The sequence below is a fragment of the Rhinopithecus roxellana genome, chromosome 21, assembly GCF_007565055.1.
Source record: "Rhinopithecus roxellana isolate Shanxi Qingling chromosome 21, ASM756505v1, whole genome shotgun sequence".
In the NCBI taxonomy this organism is placed as follows: Eukaryota; Metazoa; Chordata; class Mammalia; order Primates; family Cercopithecidae; genus Rhinopithecus; species Rhinopithecus roxellana.
The window spans coordinates 23,239,389-23,252,382 of record NC_044569.1 but is presented as its reverse complement, the minus strand read 5'-3'; the positions used below and the strand labels follow the sequence as shown (position 1 = coordinate 23,252,382).

The 12,994-nt window shown below is 38.6% G+C and overlaps 1 protein-coding gene across 1 annotated transcript in view; it reads right to left on the bottom strand.

Moving 5' to 3' along the window:
- The window catches only part of SERPINB7 (serpin family B member 7), a 55,281-nt gene extending 54,426 nt beyond the window's left edge, over positions 1–855 (bottom strand). Inside the window, exon 1 of the mRNA XM_010388793.2 lies at positions 773–855. The gene's annotated coding sequence lies outside the window, so the exon portion shown is untranslated. The remainder of the gene's footprint in view (positions 1–772) is intronic.
- Positions 856–12,994: the final 12,139 nt, after the last annotated feature.

Sequence of the window (12,994 nt, the reverse complement as noted above, 5' to 3'; positions counted from 1 at the left end):
CTGTACATCGTTTGGGATTTGTTGGAGAACCTATGATTGTGAATCATTCTATCAAGTACTAAAAGTGCCTCACATTACTAAAAATTTTTTGAAACCTCAAACCTCTCGAAGATGTTGCTCGAGTTACCAAATATCATTGATTAAAAATATATATATAATCGACAAGGAGTGTCCAGTACATAGCAGACCTCTTAGGGAATTATCATCATGGTTGTATTCTGATCGACCTGGGAGTTGCCATGTAACTTGTCACCTGGGTTGTAGATCATTTGCTTAATAAAAAAGTAAAACTAGCTTATAAATATCAATTCATTCATTCACATATATTGAATCGGTAGGTCTGTGATACCAGAGATAGAAAGCCCAGACACAGGTAGTAGATATAGTTGGTGTGTGAGCTGTCTTTTACAAGCTTAGGGGTCTATTCAGCAGTCGGTAGGCATTTCTTCTTTCATAAGGTAAGGAATAAAGCTGAACTTTCTCTATTAAATATGTTGGCCAATGTTTTAGATGCTGCCGTCATTTGTCATTCTAATCCCCAAGAGTAGTCTACAACAACCATGTGGAGAACAGAGATTGGCTGTGGTTACCCTGGAAAGGGGTATGTGTCTTCCAGAATCCCAGATGCTAGAGGTAAAGCTGTTCCTTTGACAGCAGGTGAATGCTCAGGGCATGCAGCACCTCAGGCACTAGGGGCTGTCCATCCATCCTAGGGAATCTGAGCATACTCAGAAGCCTAGAATAACCCAGCATAAGTAAGAACGCCACTCACCTCCTCTCACTGCAGTCTGCAGCCTTCACAGCTGGGCTTCAGTCCCTCCTGCTTCCTACCTCCTAAGACTTCTCACTCCTCCCAGCACACCTCTACCAAGGTTCAGGGAAAATTCCCCAGACTTCCCTTTGGCTCAACTCCCAAGGGAGAGGTTGATGACAGCAGCAGCAGTGGTGACAGCACTGAATGAAAAGTCCCTCCTTCATCCCAGACTGCACAAAGAGGAAAATCATGAGGGAACATCAGGAAGGGACTCCATGGGGCGTTCCTGTCCAGCTCAGAAAGGCACTTGGCATCCCCCAACTCTGCAGGAAGCACAGAGGAGTGCCCCAGGGTATCGTGTTGCTCATCCTTCCATTGACCAAGAAACCAGAGAAGCAAACATTCTAAAGACTTTCCTTTCACATTCCCATTCCAAATGTGCGTGCCTGGACATAGGGCAAGTTGTAGCCTGGGAGTCAGGAATCAGAGCCAGCAGGTTAGAACCAGGGAAGGACGCAGGAGGGAGCCAGAGCCAGGAGAACAGACTTTGGACAATCCAATCCTCCACCCACGACCAAGGTTAGATGCCTAGGTTTCATCTATTTCCATGACAGTCATGGACTAGGGTTAAAATGGTCTCCCTGAACGATGAAGTAACTCAAGTCACAGATCTCATGATAAGCTTGCAACATACAGTGGTTTTTACCAATATCAAGTGGCAATATACAGCTCTGGAGAAACACTGACAGCCCACAGCAGAGACCAGATATTCTGAGCCAGACTCAAGATATACCTTCCAGAAACTGTGCCCTTAGATGCAGAATACATGAGGTGGGGTGTCACAGCTAAGGCTTAGAGGCACACAAACCTGGGTTCCAATTCTAGCTCCCTATCTTGGACCCATGTGACCTTCAAGAGGCTCTTCAACCTGTCTGTATCTTGCTTCATTTGTTTGAAAAATGGGGAAATTTTTCATAACGTCATAGTTAAGAGGATTATAGGTAACATGTAGAGTACTTAGCACATAGTAAGCACTTAATAAATGTAGCTATTATTATAATAATAGGTTGAGACAGGAAAATCCAGGATGTATGAGTACTCCACCTATCCATATATTGCCTATTACTCAAGGCCACCCAAAGTTCCACCATTTCCATCATCTTCCATATTATTATGAGCCTATATTGAGCTCTTCATTTCTTAATAATATTATTTTATTGTATGATTTTACTAAATATTTCCACTGCTATATAATTTTAGATTGTCACTTATAAGTCACTACTTATGTCACTTGTAAGTCACTAAATACAAAATCTTTTCCTAAGCACAGAAACCAAGCCATGCTGTTTTAAAATCTACGTTGTGTTGAACATACTACAAGAAACCTGGTAAGCACTTGATAAGTAGGTGCTTAATTAATTGCATTACAGGTAGTATTTTGGTTGGTCATGATGATAAATATCCATTGTAAACAGCTTAACAGTTCCTGCATTACCTTTCAGAAAAAGACCTTTCATTTTTTGCACTGCTCCATCATCTGTATGGAGAATACAAATCTTACCTAGCTCATTAAAATATTGCCACTTTAACTTCGATATTGAATACAGTCATGGCCTTCTGAGTATGGAGACATAAATGTGAATCACTATACTCTCATATATTCACTAGTAAAACCATTTCAAACCTGTGGGGGAAGATGAGGTTTGGCAACACAAATGTCATTCTCACCCGCCTCATCCTATTCCCGATACAATGTTATTAGAAATGACATAAAATTTGTAATAAGGGAAACCTCCATCACTGTTGATAAGGGAGTAATGTCATTACCAGAAAGTTCATGGAAAGATAACCAGAGTTCACTTGCAAATCACCATTACAATGAGCAATGACCTTGAGGGAGCAGGCCGATGGAAGCCCTGCCCTCCACACCCGAACATGAAAACAGCAGGGTGGACATGTGGGGAAGATGGTGCAGGCAGCAAGACCAACCAAGAATACCTTCATATGGAATCTCTATTGCTCATAAAGTGATGGGATTTGAGGGCAGAGTGACAATGGATCCTAGAAATTCAGATGGATATAAGGGCAAAAAGCCCCTGAAGAGGGATTTCCTGAGATGACCAGATATGTCTTTATAGTGAGTAGTTGGCTGACAAAAGTGGCCTTGAAAACCAGATGTGCAAAGAAATTCATCATTGGCAAGGTTTTGGAAGAATGAATTCCCAACGTGGCTTGTTATAAATTAGTGAATAAAGCAGGGTTGTTACAGTCAAAAGTGAACTGGATGCCTGGCTACAGGGGACTCTGTACCTAGATCAAGTGTTTGGAAAACAACCAACACCACAAGAAAAAAGGAAAATAGAAGAAAAACAATCAAAACAGTGAAGTGACTGCACAGAAACAAATTCTCCCAACTAGGCTTGCCCATCACCCTGAATCTCTTCTTCTGTCCTGACATTTACAACAGTGAATTAGTAAAGTTTAAGTACTGATGACATTTATAAAGGGATCAAAAAAAAAAAAAAATCAAAGTATGTGAGAGACCAGAAAAAAAAAATTGAAGAATATAACAGGAAGAAATGAAGGAACACTTAAACAGTAGGATAGATATATCATGTTTATGGAATGGAACACTCAATATTATAAACATGTCAATTCTGCCAAATTTTCCGTCACTTTTTTTTGCTATTCCAATCAAAATTTAGCAGGTTTTTTGGTGTAAATCGCCAGGTTGATTCTAAAATTTATATCAAAAGAAAGAAGGCCAAGAATAACGAAGACAGTCTAGAAGTTTAAAAATGAAATTGGAGTCTTACATTAGCAGATGCCAACTATAAGGCTACAGTAATTAAGACTATGATATTGGTGCAAAGATAGGCAAATAGAGCAGCAGAATAGAAGCGGGAAGCCAAAAACAGACCAGCCAATTTCATGTTGCTTTCAAACAGTCACCATTAAGTAAAGGAAGAGGGACAAAGAGTCTTTTCAGTAAATGGTCTGGATCAACTGGATATCCATACTTTTTTCAAAAAATGAAGTTTAATCCATATTTTACAGGGGTCACAAAAATAAATTTCAGGTGTCTTATAGATCTAAAGGAAAATGATTAAACAATAAGACTTCTAGAAGATAACAAAGGGGAATATCTTCGTCAACTTGGTTTAGACAAAAATGTTAATGGATCACAAAAAACATTAGCTATAAAGAAAAAGAACAATAAACTGACTTCATTAAAATTAAGAACCTCTGGTCATCAAAAAAAAACTCCTTTAAGAGAAGAAAAAGACATGCCACAGAGTGGTAGAAAATACTTGTAGAACTCCCAGATAGCTTCTAGATGGTGGAGGTTCCAGGAGGTTGGCATGCCCAGGGAGGACATGGAAGCTCCATGACCCTTCCAATAAATAAATAAATAAATAAATAAAATATTTGCAATAAATATTTCTGAAAAAGATCTACTATCCAGAATGTATCAAGCACTTCCACAAATCAGTAATAAAAGTAAAGATAGCCCAGTAGAAAATGTCAAACAGGAACTTCACAAAAAATTTGAACAGAAACTTCACAAATGAGAAAATCCAAATGTCCAAAAGCTTATGAAAAAATTCTCAACCTCATTAGTCACCAGAGAAATGCAAATTAAGACCACAGTAAGGTACCACTGCACACCCATTAAAGTGAGCATTTTTAGTAGACTGGTAATACAAGTGTTGCTGAGGATGTAGAGGAACTGCAACTCTCATATACTGCTGATAGAAGTATGAATTACAACAACTACTTTGGACTACTCTTGAGAAGTATCTTGTAGAGCCAACCTTAGGTCTCTGTTATAATCCAGCTGTTTCAGTTCTCAATAGAAATGCGTACCAAATTAGCTGCATATTCTGCTTATTTCATGGTTTGCACCCCGTATACTGAGTGTCAAATTTCAGAAATGGGAAGAACCTAGTCTCCTTAAAATTCAGTATGTGCAAGCAAAATCTTGACTTTCTTTTTTTTCATTATACTTCAAGTTCTGAGGTACATGTGCAGAATGTGTAGGTTTGTTACATAGGTATACATGTGCCATGGTGGTTTGCTGCACCCATCAACCTGTCATCTAGGTTTTAAGCCCCACATGCATTAGGTATCTCTCCTAAAGTTATCCCTCCCCTTATCCCCCACCCCCAACAGGCCCCACTGTGTGGTGTTCCCCTCCCTGTGCCCATGTGTTCTCATTGTTCACCTCCCACTTATAAGTGAAAACATGGCGGTGTTTGGTTTTCTGTTCCTGTGTTAGTTTGCTGAGAATGATGGTTTCCAGCTTCATCCACGTCCTTGCAAAGGACATGAACTCATTCCTTTTTATGGTTGCATAGTATTCCATGATGTATATGTGCCACATTTTCTTTATCCATTCTATTATTGATGGGCATTTGGGTTGGTTCCAAGTCTTTGCTATTGTAAATAGTGCTGCAATAAACATACATGTGCATGCATCTTTATAGTAGAATGACTTACAATACTTTGGGCATATACTCAGTAACGAGATTTCTGGGTCAAATGGTATTTCTGGTTCTAGATCCTTGAGGAATCACCACACTGTCTTCCACAATGGTTGAACTAATTTACACTCCCACCTATAGTGTAAAAGCGTTCCTATTTCTCCACATCCTCTCCAGCGTCAGTTGTTTCCTGACTTTTTAATGATTGCCATTCGAACTGGTGTGAGACGGCATCTCACTGTGGTTTTGATTTGCATTTCTCTAATGACCAGTGATGATAAGCATTTTTTCCTGTTTGTTGGCCGCATACAAAAATGTCTTCTTTTGAGAAGTGTTTGTTCATATCCTTTGCTCACTTTTTGATGGGGTTGTTATTGTCTTGTAAATTTGTTTGAGTTCCTTGTAGATTCTAGATATCAGACCTTTGTCAAGACTTCCAAGACTATTGACATGGCTGTGAGTCTAGAAAATTGATTAAGAAACCTCAGTGGTGTCTTTGTTCCAGATCCTATATACTTTCTTCATGAAGACAGTGTACATGGAAAGCCTAGAAGGTGGATATGAAGAATCAAGGAAGTAAGTAACTCTCAAATATTATTCCTAAATATTGTCTCCTACATTTCAATTTTAAAAAATAAGCAAATAATAAGTACACATTAATAAGGAATTCTTTATATAAATCCTGCTGTATCCCATAAATGCAGTATAGCACTTAATAATTATTTTATGAAGAATGCTTATTGAGAGAGATATGCTTAGAATATGTTAAATACAAAAAGAAATCTAACATGGTATATGTAATATGATCCTTTCTAAAACACAAATGTAGATATATGTGAATATACACATAGGAAAATTCTGGAAGAATATTTGCATAATTTTAACAAAGTTTAGAGTTGAGGGAAGAATTATTAATAAGCTATTTCTTTGTGGTTCTCTGTATTTTTACATGTTTATGCCACTGTATAAATTTTTGTAAATAGGCCTCTTTATATTTTCAATGAAATTAAGAGTGTAGAACCTCTTCCACTAATTATTGTTGGTATTTTTTCCCAGTATTTTCAGAACATAGCTTCTCACTTTAGAAATATTAAAACTGAGGTGCAGAAAGCTTCAGTCTGGGAAAATAATTAGCCATCAGTAAAAAAATACTATAACTAAAACTGGTCAACAGATAGTAGATGTAGAGTAGATGTATATTCTTGATCATCTAAGAATGAAAAATGAAGCCAGCAAAATAGCAATTTGGCCAAATAACACAGCATAATTATAGAGCAAAAACAGATCCTGAAGTTTGAGGGGAAGAGTTTGAGGAGAAGCAGAATTAGCATTGTCTCAGAGAATCTCCTCAAAGGTACTACAAAGTTGGGGGGAAGTAACTTGGCATTGGAGAAGTGAGCAGTCATCAAACTAACCAAGTGATCTAGGTAAACATCACCCACAATGAGACACACCAACATTATAAATACCTCGATGCTGTGCACTGAGGACACAATATTATGTCCTGAGTTTTTGCCAAAAATGCATACCCTCATTTATAATTGGATAAGTCAACACTAATGGACAATCGACAAAGTGCCTAATCAGTACTCTTCAGACCTGTCAAGGTGACAAAACACAAAGACCAAGGAACTGTCAGAAAATGGAGGAGACTCAGAAGAAATAGTAACTAAATGTAACCGGAAATTCTGGGTAAGATCCCAGAACCAGAAAGGTGCCATTAGTTGGAGGGTAGGAGGCACAAATGGGTACAATTCAAATAAGGTGTTTAGTTTCGTTAATACAGTTGTACCAATAGTACTTTTTACTCTAGATATTTGTACTATGGTTATGTAAGATGTTAATGTTTTGGTTAATGGGCTGAAAGATATAAGACCACACTTCGTACCATGTTTGCTTTTTTATATGACAAAGATTCTTCAAATTAAAATAGGTTTTTTAAAATGATGTGCTCAGAACATGAAAAAATAAAGCAAATAAAATTTCAAACATCTTTGAGCCCCTACTGTAAGCCAGATACTGTTCTAGATGTGGTCATGAGTGAGGCAGCCAAATTTCCCACTCTGCGATGTATACTCCTTTTATAGATCTGGCACACAATAAATACATAAAGGGGAAAATGGAGCACTTACATTCATACTGAAAGAAAATTTAATGAGTAGAAATTTGTAATAACAGATATTTATAATGCCTAAGTGAAATAGCCCAAAAACTATTTTACCAGGAGGATCCAACATAAGATTTACAAATTAAATACCGTATACCTACCACATCCTCCTCTCCCTCCCACAACCGAGTCTGCTATCTAGTGTTTGGATGGTAAATTGCCATCCACAGTTCCCTAGAATCTGTACAAAATCTTTCCATGGGTTTTGACGTGCCAGTTAGCATGTATGAATTAAATATGTTCATTTCCTTAATGAGAAATGTCAAGTGTTCTCTACAGCTTTCAAATAACATTCAAATTTATTGATGTGGGATTCAAATGAGTACACAATCTGGTCTCTGTCTATCAAGTGTAAAGAAATAAGAACTCTGGGCCGGGCGCAGTGGCTCATAATCCCAGCACTTTGGGAGGCCGAGGTGGGCAGATCATCTGAGGTCAGGAGTTCGAGACTAGCCTGGCCAATATGGTAAAACCTCACCTCTACTAAAAATGCAAAAAAATTAGCCACATGTGATGGTGGGTTTCAGTAATCCCAGCTACTTGGGAGGCTGAGGCAGGAGAATCACTCGAACCCAGGAGGTGGAGGTCTCAATGAGCCGAGATCATGCCATTGCACTCCAGCCTGGGCAACAAGAGTGAAACTCCATCAAAAAAAAAAAAGAAAGAGAAAGAAAGAGGGGGGAGAGAGAGAGAGAGAGAGAGAGAGAGAGAAAGAAAGAGAGAAAGAAAGAAAGAGAAAAGAAAAAGAAAGAAAGAAAGAAAGAGAGAGAGAGAGAGAAGGAAGGAAGGAAGGAAGAAAGAAAGAAAGAAAGAAAGAAAGAAGAAAGAAAGAAAAGAAAGAAAGAAAGAAAGAAAGAGAAAGAAAGAAAGAAAGAAGAAAAAAGAAAGAAAGAAAAGAAAGAAAGAAGAAAGAAAGAAAGAAGAAGAAAAGAAGAAAGAAAAGAAAGAAAAGAAAGAAAAGAAGGAAAGAAGGAAAGAAGGAAAGGAAAGAAAGAAAGAAAGAAAGAAAGAAAGAAAGAAAGAAGAAAGAAAAGAGAAAGAAAGAAAGAAGAAAGAAAGAAAAAGAAAGGAAAAAAGAAAGAAAGAAAGAAAGAAAGAAAGAAAGAAAGAAAGAAAGAAAGAAAGAAAGAAAGAAAAAGAAAGAAAGAAAGAAAGAAAGGGAGAAGGAAGTCTGGAGTTTCTTCACCATTACAGTTATTAACTTCCTATGTGATCTTGGAGAAATCTTTCAAATGTGTTGGGTTTTAGATGATTTATGTCTAAACAAAGACGCTTAGACCAAATGATCTCAAAGAACTGTCATGGCCATCAGTATAATAAACCTATATCTCTCTGAGCCCTTTTACCCCTTCCCTAAGATCCTCCATTTGGGGTCCGATGCCCTCATTACCCTCATCCCCTGTCCTAATGATGTCCTGCTACGTTTGACCTCCTAATCCTACTCATGTATCAAAACCAGCTGAAGTCCTAAGCCCTCTACAAAGCCTTTCCTGACAAAAACTTTTTTCATCTAAATTCATATACTTACCTTGACTATATCATCTAAACCCAAAAGTAGGAAACATGAATTTGCAAAGAACTCTGACTTGTAAATATTACATAAACTTTTAAAGGGCTAAGAAAGAACAACTTTTGGTTATACAGTTAACCAACTACTTTAACTTCATTAAAAAATACTATGATACATCAAAGCTGGAAACATCAGTGTGTGGCTCCTGATGCCCCTTCAGGAAAATGATACAGCCTGGTGGTTATGTACCTAGGCTTTGGACTCAAAAGATCTGTAGTAGTTGTATTTTTCAAAGATATTTACAACAAAAGTTCCTATCCATGGTTTTCTAGAATTCTGCCACTTGCCCTTAAGAGTTAGAGTCTAATTAACCTCCCCTTGAATCTGAGCAGGTTTGGGATTTATTTATAACCCATAGAATGTTGTAGAACTGGAGCTGCTGCAAGATTTCATATACATATGAACTATGTATATATGAAATATATAATATATTTTATCTATTATATGTAACTTATATTAAATATTATACAAAATATCCCTAGCCAGAACAACTAATCAAGCCCTTCACACACAAAAAATAGAGATAATGAAATGACTGTTGCTCTCACTAAGGTTTGAGGTAGTTTGATATGCAGTAATAGTAACTGAAACGAAACTTGAGTTTAAATTCCGGTTCTTCCACTTACTGTGTGTCCTCAGGTAAATTGCTTAATCTCTCTGAGCCTGCATTGCCTAAACTTGAAAATGTGGTTGATTGTTTCACCTACCCTGTTGTTGCTGTTGCAGAACAAATGACAAATAACTATAAAACACTTAACACAAGCCAAGCACAGAGTAAGACCTCAATAAATATAAACTATTATTATTAATAATTGATATTTTTTATGATTCTCTGATGTAGCCCTTAGGATATTTGAGAACCCATGTTTTCCTTGCTTTATTTGGACAAAAGCTTAAGTGACAACTGTAAGTTACACAGCTATGATCTCCTACTGAGCAACAGGCACATGTCTTTGGCAATTGCGGTTACTTCCTCACTGTACCTTTTCTTTTATTTTAAACACAAATAAAATTGTATTTGTATATCAAAGGTTCTACAAAATTATGACACAATGTTAACAGAGTTGATGTCAAAACACAAATAGGTTTGAAGTTATAGATGATAAATCACTTTGTTTCATTCAGCCTTCCCTTGATCACCTTAGAGAGCATCCCTGGTATGCTCCCGGTTGAATCTTAAGTATGATGCATCTCACTGTATCTTTTCTACCCTGTTGCTGGGGAACTTATTTCAAAGGCATCGACCTCTGCAGCCGCCTGCACAAAAGGGCCAGAACAGTTGTAATTTCCTGGAGGAAGGCTGTCCCTGAAGCTAAGGTGTAGCTGTTGTTCTCATCAACCCAAGCCACCGCCAGTGCTGTTCCTGCCTGTCCTCTCTCCTGGGGTGCTCTCCCCTGGAGCTGTCTACATAATGAGGAAATAAAAATCTTCAAAGGGAGTTAACCCACTTGGCTTGTTATAGCTAAGCAAACAGGTTTTGGGGTACATTACAGGCTCCCCACCTTCTCAGAGACTGTTTAAACCTTATCCCATTCCTGATTTTCTTGTAGGCTGTCCTCCCAAGATCTACCCCAGAAAACTCCAATTCCAACTTCATCTTATAATAAAATATAGATGTAATACTGTTAAATGGGACTTGTCTTATTTCTGAGTTTGTCTGCGGGTCCAAGACAATATTAGCAGATAATAAACATGCATCTTGCTGTAAACAGGGCTACCAGGGCATCCACTCAAGATAGGCCAAGACACCACGGGCCTGGTCTGATGACCCTGACCTCGAGGCTCACATCCAAGGTACTGGAGAGCATACTGAGGATTTTCCCCTGGAGGTTAGAGAATGGGGGTTTCTTTGGAGGAAAAAGGGAAAGGGATGTTGTCTCTCTCCACATGAAAGAGAGGGGGATAAATTCCCCACACCTTATACCATAGGCGGGGGAGCTGGATTTAAGAGAAAGAAAAACATACATACAGAGGGAGGTACTTGCCACTAGGAGAAACTGACATCTCCCAGGCAACTGGATGTTTGCTGGGATGCGCAAACCTTGAGCCTTGTGAAATAAGGAGATCAGGGCTGGGCACGGTGGCTCACACCTGTAATCCCAACACTTTAGAAGGGCAGGATGGGCAGATCGCTTGAGGTCAGGAGTTCAAGACCAGCCTGGTCAACATAGTGAAACCCCATCTCTACTAAAAATACACAAATTAGCCAGGTGTGGTGGTCGGTGCCTATAATCCCAGCTATTCAGGAGGCTGAGGCACGAGAATCCCTTGAACCCAGGAGGCAAAGATTGCAGTGACCTGAGATCACTCCAGCCTGGGTGACAGCGAGACTCCGTCTCAAAAAAAAAAAAAAAAAAAAAAAAAAAAAAAAAAAAAGAGAGAGAGAGAGAGAAAAGAAAAAAAGAGATAAGCACTAAGTCAATGATGACCTCCCAGTACAAAGGCTAGAGCAGTACTATCAGACACAAAAGCTGAAACAGAGGATGCATCTGTATGGTGGGTGAGAAAGTTTGTAAAAGTCAAAGGTTCTAGGAAAAAGCTTAGCCACAGGGAGGAGCTGATTTCTGCAGTGAGCAGTGCAGTGCTCCAACTAAACTAGTGTTGTTCATCTCAAAGACTTAGTTATGGGACTGAAAGAGAAGCTATAGAGAATCAAAATTAGAACTCAGGTCTCTAAACTGCAAATTTAACCCCATCCACAAATGTTCTGACTGTTACTATAGCAACAGCACAGAGGACAGGACATTGACTCTGAAACCCGGACTTGCTAGGCTCAAATCTTAGCTCTGCAACTAACACTGTGATCCAGGCAAACCAATGACACTGTCCAAGTCTCCGTCTTCTCATCTTGGACTGAAAATAGCAATAATACATGCCACATAGAGTTATGGGACCATATTAGTGATATATGTAAAATGGTGCCTGGCATGAAGTTATAATACTGCAATAAATGTTAGCTCTTGTTTCTGTTGTCATCATGGACTTTCACAAGGACAGATTACATCTTTTATTCATTCCGTGTTATTGCCTCATCCACAAGGAGGAGCTCAATACACACTGGTTGACAAAAGGATTATAACTTTAATGTAAAAGCTGAATAAAATTTCAATGAATAGTTGGCAAAACTGATTACCTTATTTAACATTAGGAAACTTTATTTTAGAGATGTCAGAAGATTCTTGATCATCCCTAACAATTTTTTTTTTCTTTTTTTTGAGACAGAGTCTTGCTGTGTCACCCAGGCTGGAATGCAGTGGTGGGATCTCAGGTCACTGTAACCTCTGCCTCCCGGGTTCAAGCGATTCTCCTGCCTCAGCCTCCCGAATAGCTGGGATTACAGGCACTCGCCACCACACCCAGCTAATTTTTGTATTTTTAGTAGAGACAGGGTTTCACCATGTTGGACAGGCTGGTCTCAATCTCCTGACCTCATGATCCGCCTTCCTCGGCCTCCCAAAGTGCTGAGATTACAGGCATGAGCCACAATGCTTGACCAGTCATCCCTAACAATTTCACAAGATTTGAATCGTATCCTAACAAATCAGCAACCACTAAATGATAAGCTCTCTGTTATCAACACCTTGAATTCAGTTAGACAGTCTGGGCTTCCCCTTTCTAAACTGTAGCTTAGATCTTCTGGGAACCCAGCTCAACACAAGTTGTATTTTAAACCATCTGATATATGTAGTACGCAGACTCTTTCATCTCCTTTCTAAGAAGAGAACGTGTATGTAGAAATAAAACATTTTTTTCTACACTGCACCTTAACTTGCTTATAGAACAATCTTATTAGAATTGTCAGTGGAGCTCTGTCATGGGCCAAGTTCAGTGCACTAACCCCACCCAGCTTATCTCATTCAGGCCATTGCTCCTCACTTTGCAATTCTAGAACACAGTAGGCAGGCACTAAAAGCATCAAAACAGTTAAAGAATGAATTCTGTCATTCATTCAACTGATATTTATCAAAGATCTACCATGCTCCTGGAATTGTTGTTGCTGAGACAACACAAAAATGTAA